Source organism: Lichenostomus cassidix, chromosome 13, assembly GCF_008360975.1.
Source record: "Lichenostomus cassidix isolate B80296 chromosome 13, HeHo_3.0, whole genome shotgun sequence".
NCBI lineage: Eukaryota > Metazoa > Chordata > Aves > Passeriformes > Meliphagidae > Lichenostomus > Lichenostomus cassidix.
In genome coordinates, this window is record NC_139494.1 from 2,498,097 (window position 1) to 2,512,521 (window position 14,425).

The window sequence follows — 14,425 nt, forward strand, 5'->3', positions numbered from 1 at the left end:
ACCGCGGGCTCCCTCGCAGACCGCTCGGTCGCCGATACTGAGAGGGAACAACCGATCGAGCCGTTCCGCAGCGGGCGGGGCTGCAGCGCTCCGATCTTCCTCTCGCTCCTCTCGGTCAACAGCGGCGCCCGCAGCCTTCTCCTGGCACTGCAGGCACCGAGCGCTGCCGAATGCTGCTCGTCCTGCTCTGCCTACGGACAATTTGCTCAGCCGGAAAAGTCATTACGGAGGTGCAGCGTCCAGTCCAGCAGGACTACCGCTGTCATTTCTGAAGACGCCTTCCACCAAAGCATGGGCTTGCACAAACCTGAACTTTCATTAGGGAAACACTCGTATATTCCCTTTGGAGTACAGCAGTGAACCATTATTAATCAACCGGGTATTTATTCAGCAACCACCCAAGTCCTAGTACTTCACTTCGAGCGACATGGATCAGGAAGGAAAGACATTTAATCAATTTTCCTGAGCCCATAATTTAAATTGGCAGATCTTATTTTGTAGAGTAAGGATCCGCTTGGAGCTTCAGCAGCTCCTAATATTTCAGACAAACCAAGCTTTTTAGAGAGATTTTTCCCACTGAACCTGAAGGCGCGTTATGTCCCCTCCCAAAATGACCCAACAACACGTCTGAATAACTTTGGACGGCACAAGTGAACTAAAAATCCTCCTGTGTAGGTCTGACAACTAATGAGGCAGGCAGTGACACGGACAGGGATTATTTCATTTTTTCATAGAAACCTGGCAGTTACACAGCTACCTTCCCCCGAAAGAGTGAGGGCACACATAAGAGGAGAGCGGAATTCTTTATGAAGGAATGACCTCTCGCATCTCTATTGATTGGTCCACATGTACCTTTCCTTTTGGAGAGCAACAACAAAGGAGTGGTAAATAAAAACCTCTCTTTTACAGCTGTCACACTGGCGCGAATCGAGAAAGCCAAGTCAGAAAACAAGAATCTGAAACTTCGAGCATCAATTAGCGCATCTCGTTATACATACTGAAAACCTGCCTTCATCATTAGAAACCATCAGCTTTTCAGGCAAGTTTCGAAGACAAAGTTCTTCAGCGCAACCTCAACATGTCATGAGGAAAAAAGCTGTTGTCTAAATCTGCCTGCTCTGAGCGGAGAATGACGGAAAGGAAAACGTAACCGAGAGCATCACCACTCCTGTAACATTGTATGCACTAGAAGCTGACAGGTAAGAGACATTTCACTGAGCCTACAAGTGTGACAGCGGATGAGACCAGAAGAGCCATTCACGCAGCCGAATGTTAACAAACAAGAGACAGGATTCTTATACAGGGCTTCACTGAAACACAGAGTCGGACTAAAAGACGACCGAAGCCAAAGGAAAGACCACCGCACGCGCTTAGGAAAGCCTCGGGAAAAAAGAGTAGAAGGGTTTTACAGACCTGCGGTGCGTCGGAGAGGGCGGGCTGTTCTTCGATAACAGAGGTACTGTTCGTGCTCGGCTTGTCACAGCAATCTCCGCCCAGAAGCTCCTCCGCCGACAGGATGGGCACCGGTGGCGGCGGCGGCCAAGCGGCCTCGGGCACGGCGCGCGCCGGCGCCGCCACGCACAGGTTGTAGGAGTAGGGCAAGGTGCCCTCGCAGAAGTCGGCCGGGAAGGCGGCGCCGGCCACCGAGAAGCGCTGCGCGCCCAGGCAGCGCAGCACGGCGGGCGGCCCGGCCCGGCGCAGCCGCGCCAGCACGGCCAGCGCCACGCTGAGCAGGAAGAGCGCCGACAGCAGCGCCAGCGCCAGCACCAGGTAGAACTGCAGCTCGGCCGCCGGCGCCTCGGCGCCCGCCGCCCGCTCGCTCAGCTCCGGCAGCGCCTCCTGCAAGCTCTCGGCCAGCACCACGTGCAGCGTGGCCGTGGCCGACAGCGCCGGCTGCCCGTGGTCCTTCACCACGGCCACCACGCGCTGCTTGGCCGCGTCCCTCTCGGACACGGCGCGCGCCGTGCGCACCTCGCCGCTGTGCAGCCCCACGCGGAACAGCGCCGGCTCCGACGCCTGCACCAGCTCGTACGACAGCCACGCGTTGCGCCCCGCGTCCGCGTCCACCGCCACCACCTTCGCCACCAGGTACCCGGCCTCGGCAGAACGCGGAACCACCTCGAAAGGCGTCGGGGCCGCTCCCGGAGCCTCTCCCGGGCCCGGCGCCGCCGGCCAGAGCACCCGCGGCGCGTTGTCGTTGCGGTCGAGCACGAAGACGCGCACCGTGGCCGTGGAGCTGCGCGCCGGCGCGCCGCCGTCCTGCGCCCGCACGGCCACCAAGAACTCGCGGCACTGCTCGTAGTCGAACGAGCGCTGCGCGTACAGCGCGCCGCTCCGCGCCTCCACCGACACGAGCGGCGCCGCGCCCGCCGCGCCCGCGCTGCCGCCCGCCAGCCAGTAGCTCACGCGCCCGTTGGCGCCCGCGTCCGCGTCCCGCGCCTGCACGCGCAGCACCAGCGCGCCCGCCGCGTTGTTCTCCCACACGTAGGCGCTGTACGCCTCCTCCTCGAACACCGGCGCGTTGTCATTCACGTCCGACACCTCCAGCACCAGCTCCGTGCGGCTCGACAGCGCCGGCCTGCCCCGGTCCCGCGCCACCACCGTCACGCGCTGCTCGGACGCCTGCTCGCGGTCCAGCGCGCTCGCCGTCACCACCTTGTACGAGCCGCCCGACGACGCCACGATCGACAGTGGCGCCTCTCCCGACAGCTCGCACGACACCTGACCGTTCTCGCCTGAGTCCCTGTCCCGCACTTTGAGCAGTGCCACCACGGTGCCGGTCGGAGCGTCCTCGGGGACGGGGCTCGAGAGCGACAGCACCGTGATCTCAGGCGCGTTGTCATTTTCGTCCGTGATATCTATCTGAATCTCGCAGTGACCGGTGAGACCACCACCGTCCCTCGCCTCCATACTGAAGATGTATTTAGTCTTGTCTTCGAAATCGAGGGAACCCGCCGTCCTGATCTCGCCTGTCTCCCTGTCAACAGCAAACAACAAAGGGACGTCGTCCGGGACGTTGCCGAAGGAGTAGGAGACTCGCCCATTGGTGCCCGAGTCCGCATCCGTGGCCCGCACACGCAGCACCAGAGACCCCACTGGAAGATTCTCCGCCACTCGTGCCTCGTAGACGATTTTGCTGAACACGGGTGGGTTATCATTTAAGTCTGTCACGTTGATGCGAACCTGTACAGTCCCAGACCTCGCGGGGTCCCCACCATCTACCGCTGTCAGCACCAGCTCAAAGGAACTCTGCTTCTCCCTGTCCAACGGTCTCTCCAGCACTAATTCTGGCTGCTTCTTTCCACCTGGGTTTTCCTTCAGGGCCAGACTGAAGGACGAGCTGCTGGTAAGTTGGTAAGTTAGCAGCGAGTTCACCCCCGCGTCGGCATCTCGAGCCATCTCCAGCGGAAAACGAGTCCCGGGAGGGATCCATTCGCCGATTTCGAGATCCAGAGCAGCCTTGCTGAAGGCCGGGGAGTTGTCATTCACGTCCTCGATGGACACCTCGACGCGAAAAATGTTCAGTGGGTTGTGCACCAGCGCCTCGAAGCTGACAGAGCAGGTCGCTGAATAGCCGCACATCTCCTCCCGGTCCAGCCTCTCATTCACGTACAGATTCCCGTTTTCCTCATTCACCGTGAAGTATTGCTTCTCCTCGCTCAGCCGCAGCTTGCGCGCCGGCAGCTCGTCGGCGCTGAGCCCCAGGTCCCGCGCCAGCGGCCCCACGAGCGAGCCTCTGCCCAGCTCCTCGGCGATGGAGTAGCGGACCCGCTCCGCCGCCGCCCCGCAGCACACGCACAGCAGCACCGCGCACAGCAGCGCTCGCCCGCCGCCCGGCCCGCGCCTCTGCCGCCGCCTCACCGCCATTCTCTTTCCCCAGCGCTCTCCTCCAAGCTCCTGTCTCCTGCCGCTGCCCTGCCTCCCTTCCAGCCGTTCTCGCCTTCCAGACAGCGCAGGGGCCGCCGTGGCACAGCCACGCCGCTCTGGCCGCCTCGGACGCCGCTGCTGCTGCTGCTGCTGCTGCTGTCGGTGCCGCTGCCGCTGTGGCCGGCGCCGGGCGAGCGAGCAGCCTGCGGGGGCAGGACGCGGCTGCGGCGGCTTTGGGCGGCGGCGGCTCCAGCGCCGCTCGGCGGCGGCCAACAGCGGCACCCGGAGGCGCCGCGACGCCACTGCAGCCGCCGGATGGCCGCGCTCAAGGGGGCTCGGCTTTGGGCGGGGCTCAGCGGCTGCAGCGGCTAGGGGGGTTCTCTTAGACCCCAAGCAGCAACCGCAGACCTACTTCTCGTGCTTCATGCGACTCCTAAGGAGTTTCATATTTTCAAAGTCGTTCCCGGTGCATTTAGGTAGTCCACTTGTATTGCAGTAAACAAGTGGAACCAAATATTTACAGCAGAGCAATGAAGTCAGCTGTTCTGAATAAAATGAAGGTATAACTATTAGAGGAAGAAACGACCGTATAGCTGTCGAAGACTCTAAAAGCCCTTTAGCACTCTCCTGTAGTTTGAGTTTTTTATTAATTCGAAAAAATTCTCAGAAGGTAATAGTTGTACTTGAGTAGTTAACAATATTGAGGAACACATTTAAGGAAAAATCATTGTAATCCTTTAATGGTTTGGGTGTTAAGGAACCTTTAAAGGTCATGTAGTCTAGTCCTAATCTCAAAGTCCCATCCATCCAGACCTCAAACCTATTCAAATGTGGCACATAAATACCTTCTCTGGGCAAGCTGTTCCTATGTCTCGCACTAACTGAAAAATATGTCTCCCTTATAACCATAGTCAGTCCAAACCATCTTTCCGTTTCAGACCACTGACCTTTTCCTGTCAAGATGGGCTCTATAAGAAGTCTCTTTCTGTATTTCTTTTACACATTTTTTATAATAAAAATTGCAATCAAGTCTTCTCAGTGCCTCTTCTTCAGCCTAAAGGGCTTCTCTCAGCCCATCTACATAGCAGAGATGTTTTGTCCCGTTGAAGATTTTCTTGTCCTTCTCTGGACATACTCTAAGGGGTCTCACAAAAGCACAGTGAAAACAGAAAACCACCTCCCTTGTCCTGCTGGCCACACTACCTGTTATGCAGCCCAGAATATGACTGACTTCCTGGCCTGCAAGAAAACACTGCCAGCTCATATGCCACTTGTCACCCACCAGTACCCCAAATCCTTCTCCACAAGGCAGCTCTCAATCTCCCAGATTTGTACTGAAAGGGGATTTCTCTGACCCAGGTGCATGATATTGCCCTTGACCTTGTCGAACTTTATAAGATTGACATAGGTCCACTCCTCCGGACTGTCAAGGTTCCTGTGGATGACATCCCATCCCTCCAGTGAATCAATGGCACCACTTAGCTTGGTGCCTTGCACACCTGTAGAGGGTACAGTCAATCCAATTCGCTGTGTCACTGATAAAGATACAGAATAAATATATTGGTCCAAGTACAAGCCCTTGAAGGACACCGCACCGTAGCAGTTTCCAGCTGGGCATTAAAACATTGTCTACAACCGTTTGAACAGCACCTGCACTTGGACAATAGGAGCTAAGATCAGATATCACATAAGATCAAATGCCCTGAGGTTATGCTAAAAAAAACCCATGCAAGACAAGGGTTATTTACCGAGCAGAAACAAAACAAATTGCATGGTACACATCTAATTTCATTTTATGAAATCATCATCAGGTCTCATGTGCTTATTTCCCTACTCTGTGGCTTGATAATCTCCCTATTAATAAAACGCTCTCCATGTAAACACTTTATGAGGGGCCTTTTTCTCGTTGTGTGAGAAAATATGAGAGGCTCCTTTTTAGCTTTTTTGTTCATGTACTTCACACCTAAAATACTGGTTTAGGTGATTAAAGTGAGTATTTGCTTCAAAACAACACTCAAAGCTTTTAATGCAAAATGTTTTTCCTCTAGAAATGGCGAAAATGAACCACAGCCTTTCAGAAATCAAAGGCCTGAAAGGAAGTCTAGTTAGAACTGTGAGGAAACCATCTATCATAACGTTCCAGGGAGACAGAGATGGATAAAGGAGGATTCACACAAGAATCACAAGCCTTTCTACTCAGACATCATTGTTCTAGGTACAAACATCCTAACACCTTACTGTCAGATGACTACCAGTTCCCTATTTTGATGCCTTTCAAAACAGGGAAATCAGGATCATATATTTATAATATAAATAGCACAGGCCTTGTCAAAAGGCATGGCTTATCCAACAACACATTGACCCATCTGTGTTCCTGGTTCCAAGCTAGTCCCTCAACTTCTTTGCTCTGCCTTTACAACTTTTAGTTGCACTATGGGCAATACCCAGTGTTTGGCTTTATGTCAGCCACAGGCAAAAGACCATGTAATTCAGTGACATTCTAGGGAAACATCAGGATATCAAAGTCTTTCTGCTGGCAGCTGAACACCTTCATGGATGAACATAGATGAAAACACCTCTCACAGCCTGATATTTTGAACAGATCTCTATTTTAAGGACTATCAGCCAAACCAAGGCCTACTTGTAGAACATAAGAAACAAGGAAGGAATAGGAAAGCCACAGAAGATAAGAATCATAGCAAAACGTTTCAGACTTTGTCAACTCTAGTAGGTACACAAGAAGCATTATCTACCTTCCAAAAATACACAGGAGGATCACATGGGACTTTACATCAGAGACCACAGGCACAGTTCTCTAAGTAATTTCTTTGGAAAACAAGAAAAGTGCACAGGACCATAACTATAAGACTCATACAATAATAGGGGAAACAGAATGTTTATAACAACCTTTTACACAGTACAAATTAAACTACAGCAAGCTCTTCTACCTGCCCTGTCTCTGTGCAGACAGGATGCTTCAGTGTGCTCAAACACCACCCAGCAGGAACCACTTTGCTGACAGACACCATCAAAAGACATGTTCCCCACTGGACTTCTCTTTATGGAGAATAAGGATCCACACATATGAACTTCTCTCACACTCATTTCAAAGAAAGTGAAATGTTCATGTCCCCAGATCAGAATCTTCTAAGGAAACTACCATCCCATGCCATACATTCCCCACAAACAACCAGTTTTAATACCAACAAAACATCAGCAGCTTCTTCATATGAACAAGATACGTTAATAGCACCTGAAGGTTGATCAAGGCTGGGGAAAGCTTAGTACACCCACAACTAGATTTTTCATCACAGTCTTACAAGTGACAGTTCTTACACACAGAATCTCTGAAGCATCCAATTCCATGGGTATGTTTGCAGACAAATTCATCTAAGGCTCTATCCATTTGGGATACTGAAAAATAGGGAATGGCATAAGTCACACTGGCTTTGGCACTGGGAATGCTATGAAAGCACACTGAGCCAGGTAGAGCATGCAATCCCTTCTTTTCCTGCTTTGAGGCCAGTCTCTCACTGATCTTGCACTGACCTCCCAGCATGAGTATTTGACAAGAAAGAGTATTTCTTAAAGTGATGTTTTGAGTAAAGACATCTATGAAAGTCTTTTTCTTTAGATCAGTGAAGAGAAAAAGCATGTACAGGGCAGTCAGAATAACAGATGTGATCTTCCACACAGCCTCACAGACAAAGGCCCACCTTTAGCTCGTTAGATCAAGCAACAAGTTAACACATGGACAGTGGAAGGGATCATAGCAAACTCTTCTAGATTATGGCACCTAGACTAGCTACATAATTCCAGTATTTATTAGGTAGTAAGTGAAGTGTTTGATCTTCCCACATCTTCCATTATGGTATTAGTTATAAGTACTTATTTAAGGTGTTAGATAAGAATTGATGAAAAGATGGAAACACATAGGGAGAACCTCCCAGGGCTCCCCACACAGCTGGAATAAGTTCTCATCTAGATAAACATTTTGGGATGATGAAACTCACATTGCATGATACTACAACTGGGCACTGATCAGGGAAAAGGGTAAACCATATTCCTTGTGTCTTTCAACAGACCTTCACACACAGATCCCAGGATGCTTATCTCCAGCTCTTCATAACTTGTGTGGTGTTCTCTGACCTTCATAATTTACAAAAACATGTATCCAAATCCCCAGATGCATAGAGAAAAAAAAAAATTGGAATGTGCCCCATGATCAGGCCATGTACATTTCCTAGGAAGGGGAGGTGCCTCTCTCAGCAAGCTTTAATACCTTAACATTTCAGTAGTAGGTAGTCAAGAAGAGTTTATAGGTGGTAAAAACTCAACAGAACATTCACTCAGAAGCTCACACCAAAGACCACAACCACTGTTCCCCATTGTAATTTCTCTGGACAATAATAAAAAAAAGAAAATGCACAGAACCATTACTGTAGGCCTCATATAACAACTAAGACAAAGTGAACTTTTACATCATCTTTACATATTTCACTCATTTCTAATTATACCAGAGCAAAGGTTTTCACTTGCTCTGTCTCCATAAGACACCATGAGAGACAAGTAGCACACACAACTTCTTCTTACTGAGAACAAGGATCACAACATCCATAGGTGCAAAGAGATGTCTCTGCTCATCATGCTATGCCAAAAATTTTAAATGTCCTGAACTGATTAAACAATATGCACATCTGATAAAAACTCAGTCATCAAAGTAGCAGCTCAGACACCCCGTCATCCTAATTCAGCATATTGTGCAACTTGGAAGATCCATTAGTCTCAGACCTTGACATACACTGTACAATAAAGCTCAGTAACTGGCATTCACAGGAAATATCATAGTACAAGAAAGCAGGCTGATTAACCCACAATTTGGCCAGTCAGACTGAGCAGCGTGATATCAAGAATAAGACATTTTCTGACTCATTTTACCTTTAGCTTATAAGAAGAAACAAAACAAGTCCTTATCATATGCAGAAAATAAGAGATCAGAAACAACTCTTCTAGATTATGGTGCTTGAGGAAGAGACATAATTTTCGTCTTTCACAGCTCTTCCCAAAGCTCACATTATGGCACTTGCCATAAATGCATAATTAAGCTATCAGTTAGAAACATCACAATAACCTGCAAATACACAGGAAGAACCTCCAAGGACTCCCAATACAGCTGGACTAATGTTGTCTAGTTAAGAGTCTTTAAGAAGATGGAAGCCATGTTCTGGCCTAGACTATTCTCGTCAACATGCATCACCATCACACCACGGACTTCACACAGCTATCTTTACATCTGTGTAATGAAGGTGGATGATGCACCTGTTTGGTCATTAGAGAACTGTGAAAAAACTTTAAACGTCTTAAAGGCAAAAAGGAGCAGTGCTCTAGGACAGACTAAGCTGGTGAAAATCTCCACAGGGACATTCTCCCCCTCCTCACCTCACCACCTGTAACCTGAATCTGTCCCCTTCTGCCCTAGTATGGCTCTTGCCATAAAAAGTATTTTCAAGCTAAGGCATATGCAGTTCTTTTAAAAAAACAAACGTAAAAGAGAAGGAATCTGGGAAATTTCTCTGCTATTTCCTCCAGTGGCCCTTCATACTCAGCCACAAACATTCCTCCAGAAGGTGCACAAAGACCAGAACGTGGATGAATGCAAAGACGGTTTCTGCCCACTGGCTTACAGTGAAGAAAACTCAGGGATGAGATGAGATGAGTTTTGATTTCATGCAAAAGAAATTCACACCACTCTAGCACATGTGCTATCGGGAAGACACCTGATTCTCCTAGTAACACAAATTTCTCTAACCTAACAATGCAATACATCAATTCAGAAGAGCTAAGAATAAAAGGAAAACTCTATTGTATAGGTAAGGGGACAAACGAGAAAGGACCTGGCGGCAGATAAAAATCGATGAGCACAAAGAACGACAAGCCACTAGGCAGCAGGCTCCCTTCTGTCTTCTCCACTAACGGAGCACATGTCCAGAACGCCATACCAAGATGAACCAGCGCGTCGCTCAAAGAAATTTTGCCTTCTGGCATGGGGAACTCACCGAGGGAAGAGTGGGATCCGCGGGGAGGGACACGGGAGGATCCTCGACCCCGAGCAGCGGCGCGGGCTCGTCGGGAGGCGGCCGGGCAGGGACCGGCAGGGTGTCGCAGCTGCTGGCGCCCGAGAAGCGCAGCTGGCTCTTGCGCGAGTCGGCCGTGAGCGACACCTCGTGCGAGTAGGACTGCAGGAAGGCGCGCACGCCGTCGATGCCCACGAAGTGCGAGACCGGCACGCCGCGCAAGGCGCCGCTGCTGGCAGCCAGCAGCTGCTGGCGACGCCAGCGGCGCAGGCGCAGCGCCAGCAGCAGCAGCAGGAAGGCCAGGAAGAGGCACGAGACGGCGGCCACGGCCAGCACGAGCCAGCGCGTCAGGCTGCCGGCCGGCTCGCCCGGCGCCGCCGCCTCGGCCGCGCTGCCCAGCTCGGCCAGCAGCTCGGCCACGCTCTCGGCCAGCACCACGGTGAGCGTGGCCGTGGCCGACAGCGCCGGCCGCCCGTGGTCCTTCACCACCACCACCAGGCTCTGGCGCGCCGCGTCGCGGGCCAGCGGGAAGCGCGCCGTGCGCACCTCGCCGCTGTGCAGCCCCACGCGGAACAGCCCCGGCTCCGTCGCCTTGGCCAGCTCGTACGACAGCCACGCGTTCTGACCCGCGTCCGCGTCCACCGCCACCACCTTGGCCACCAGCGCGCCGGGCTCCGACGAGCGCGGCGCCAGCTCCACGCCCGACCACGCCGCGCCCGACACCGACCCCGCCCGCGCCGGCGGAGGCGGCGGCGGGTACAGCACCTGCGGCGCGTTGTCGTTCTCGTCCACGATCAGCAGCCGCACCGACACGTTGCTGCTCAGCGCCGGCGCGCCGCCGTCCTCCGCACGCACCCACAGCCCCAGCTCGCGCACCTCCTCGTAGTCGAACGAGCGCAGCGCGTACAGCGCGCCCGTCTCCGCCTGCACCGACACGTACGACGACAGCGGCGCGCCCCGCACCCGCCCCTCCCACAGCCGGCAGCGCACGCGCGCGTTCTGCCCCCAGTCCGCGTCCGTCGCAAGCACCGTCAGCACCAGCGCGCCCGCCGCGTTGTTCTCCGCCACACGCGCGCTGTAGCTCTCCTGCGCGAACACCGGCGCGTTGTCGTTCACGTCCAGCACCCGCAGCGACAGCACGGCGCTGCTCTGCAGCGGCGGCGACCCGCCGTCGGCCGCCCGCACCGTCACGTTGTACTCCGACACCTGCTCTCGGTCCAGCTCTTTCGCTGTCACCACCTGGTAGTAATCCTCAAAGGATTTCTCTAATCGGAAAGGGACGCCCCCGTCGAGCGAGCAGCGCACCTCGCCATTGGCCCCCGAGTCCCGGTCCTGCACATGCAGAAGGGCTACCACAGTTCCCGGCTGGGCGTCCTCCGAGATCTCGTTCAGCTTTGATGATACTGTCAGTTTGGGGGCATTGTCGTTGACGTCTGTCACGGTGATTGCGACTTTGGCAGTGTCGAAAAGGGCTCCACTATCATGTGCCTGCACCTCCAATTCGTACGAACTTTCTTCCTCGAAATCCAGCATCCTCAACAGCTTGATCGCTCCTGTTTCAGAATCCAGATGGAAAATACCCGATGCCGTGTCGGTCCCTTTCTTCAAGGTGTACTTCACGTGCCCGTACAGCCCCTCGTCAGCATCCGTGGCCGTGACGGTGATGAGGGTGGAGCCCACAGGCACGTCCTCGGGCACACGCACAGTGTACTCCGACTGGCTGAACACGGGCGCGTTGTCGTTCGCATCCACCACTGTCACACGAATCCGAGCCGTGCCCGTCAGCGCCGGATCGCCGCCATCACTCGCCCTCAGCACCAGCTCGTGAAACGCCGCCTCCTCCCGGTCCAGCGCCTTGGCCAGCACCAGCTCGGGACGCTGATCGCCTCCGGGGCCTGACTGCACAGCCAGCGAGAAGTGCTCGTCGCCGCTCAGCTCGTAGCTCTGCAGGGAATTCGGTGCCTTATCGGGGTCACGAGCCCTGGCAAGTGGAAACCGCGACCCTGGGGCTGTCGTTTCGCTCAGTCTCAATTCAATTTCTGCCTCTGGGAAACTGGGTGTGTTGTCGTTAATATCCGTGATTTCTACTTCGATTCTGTAAACTTGCATCTCACCCTCCACTATCAGCTCACAGCGCAGCACGCATTTCTCCACCAGTCGGCACAGCTGCTCTCTGTCGATTCTCTCCGCCATCACTAAATGTCCCGTCTTCCCGTGCAGAGAGAAGTATGGAGTCCTACCTCTTTCCACAATGTGGATTCCGCGGTCTCGGGTCTCTATCATGCTGGGCTGCAGCCCCAGGTCCTTGGCCACGTCACCCACGAACGAGCCCTTGGGCATCTCCTCGGGCACCGAGTACCGCAGCTGCCCCCATGCCGCCTCCCACGCCGCCAGCAGGACGGCCCAGAGCAGAGCTCGCTGCCGCTGGCCCCAGCGCCTCCTCGCCGCACACATTGCCGCCGTGGCACAGCCGGCACTGCAACACCGTCTGCCTCTGCCCGGCGGTCACTCCGCTGATCGCGCTCCCTCTCCTCTCGCCTTTTACAGCACCGCTGCCTCTCCGCTGCACGGCTCCGCACAGCGAGGGCGATCGCAGACCGCTCGGTCGCTAAGCCTAGGGAGTCTGCGATCGAGCCGTTCCGCAGCGGGCGGGGCTGCAGCGCTCCGATCTTCCTCTCGCTCCTCTCGGTCAACAGCGGCGCCCGCAGCCTCTTCCCGGCACTGCAGGCACCGAGCGCTGCCGAGAGCTGCCTTGCCAACGGACAGCTGGGCGGGAACGACACATTCGCCGCAGACACCTCCTGCTTTTCTCCAGCCGATTTCTTCTTTTATGCACGACCTCCTCAAGACCGGGAGGACAGCAAATGTGTCTCGTTAGCGGGGTGTTTCTACTTCACAGAAAAAAATTATTGGATACCGGGGATATAGGTAAAGTAAATTATGTTGTCTGATTTTCTTGTGTAGAATACTCGTAGTCCTATGCTTTTAGTTTAAAAACACGAGTTGAAGCCGTGCTGCTTGAATGACTGGTATGACGATAGCAAAACAAAAGAGGTTCTTGAATGACTAGTACGAAGATAGCAAAACAAAAGAGTCTCAGGGATACACAACACGATAATCAAACACTCAACTCTTTAAACAGGAGTAGAGGAGATATCAGGCTCATTAACCCAAGCGGCTGGAACTTCGCTTTAAATTTCTCAGTTCATATACAGAAGGCAGTCTAAATTAACTACCGCACCACGACTGAATAAGAAGAGGCATTGAAAGGTGAAAAAAGGTGGGGTGTAACACAGTCCCTTACAACTGCCGTGAAGTTTGATTACTCAGGCACCTGCCAGGTGCTCTGGGATGTCTCCCTATTCATGGAAACAGAGGACAGGAGGAGAACCCCTGGCTACTCAAAGATCATCACCTCCCATCCCCCGATTTCGGACTGTAGGTCACTGGAGCACTCTTTGCTGACAGTACTACAACTAATCCGGAATCAGAAGTATCTGCAGTGAATCTGGCCAGAATAATTCAAGTTAATACACATGAAAATCTAAGTAAATCATTCTGTAGCCACAAGTAAGGGCTTTCATTTTCTCAAAACCCAAGGAGTAAGGAATACAAGCTTGTCAGTAGAGTACTATTCTGTTTCTTATTCACGTTGTTACATCATATTTTCAACAAAATACTGCAGAACAGTAGGAGAAGAACTGCACACCCTAAACGATGGGGACCACGGATAAAAGCACAAACGGACTTGATTTAAGTATTTAAAACGTCATTTGGCGGGTCTCTATCACGTTTGATAAAAGTTTTCCACATCTCCCCGGTGTATCCTTGTAAAAACCGACCTAATAAGTACTGAAAAAAACCCCCAAGGACAATTTAAGTAAGTACCAGATACCTTCTCTTTCTGCAAAACGCATAGGAAAACTAGCTCTATATTTTTTTCCTTTCTTGAGCCAATTCTACACCTTCACTTGTGAATGAAAGAAGGATCAGGAATGTAAAAAAATATTAAAGAACCACGCAGGGTGGAAAAACGCTTAAAAATAGCTAACCTCTACCACTACTGTTAACATTCTACCATTTCTGTACCAGCATCTCCCACACAATGGGCGACACTCTCGTCTTTCACAAGTGGTGGATTACCTGTCATTCTACATTCATGTAATCACACTCTTGTTTTGCTTAAAGAGTAGAGTAGTCAAAAAGAAGAATTAACGCGAGGGTTTGTGTCCAGCCATCCACCACCATCCAAACACATTATATCCGGAGAAATCGATTAGGAAGGAAAAATGCCCAAACCCAAGTGTCAATCCTTTTTCTCCAAATCTGTCATACAGCTTCACCACATCCCCCTGAACAGAGTCAGGGTAAGTAAAACCCTCCAGTAAAACCGCAGCCACAGCGGACTTACAGACCTGAACTGCGTCGGGGTCGGCGGGCTGTTCTCCCACAATGGCGGTATCACTTGGGCTCGGCTTGTCGCA

At 52.6% G+C, this 14,425-nt stretch overlaps 1 protein-coding gene and 2 pseudogenes across 9 annotated transcripts in view; all 3 read right to left on the minus strand.

Moving 5' to 3' along the window:
• LOC146431052 (protocadherin gamma-C3-like) overlaps positions 1-14,425 on the minus strand; it is a 216,829-nt gene that overhangs the window by 125,205 nt on the left and 77,199 nt on the right. The window lies entirely within an intron of this gene.
• On the minus strand, positions 9,888-13,171 carry LOC146431056 (protocadherin gamma-A2 pseudogene; annotated as a pseudogene).
• Positions 12,483-14,425, minus strand: part of LOC146431057 (protocadherin gamma-B5 pseudogene) — a 4,951-nt pseudogene continuing 3,008 nt past the window's right edge.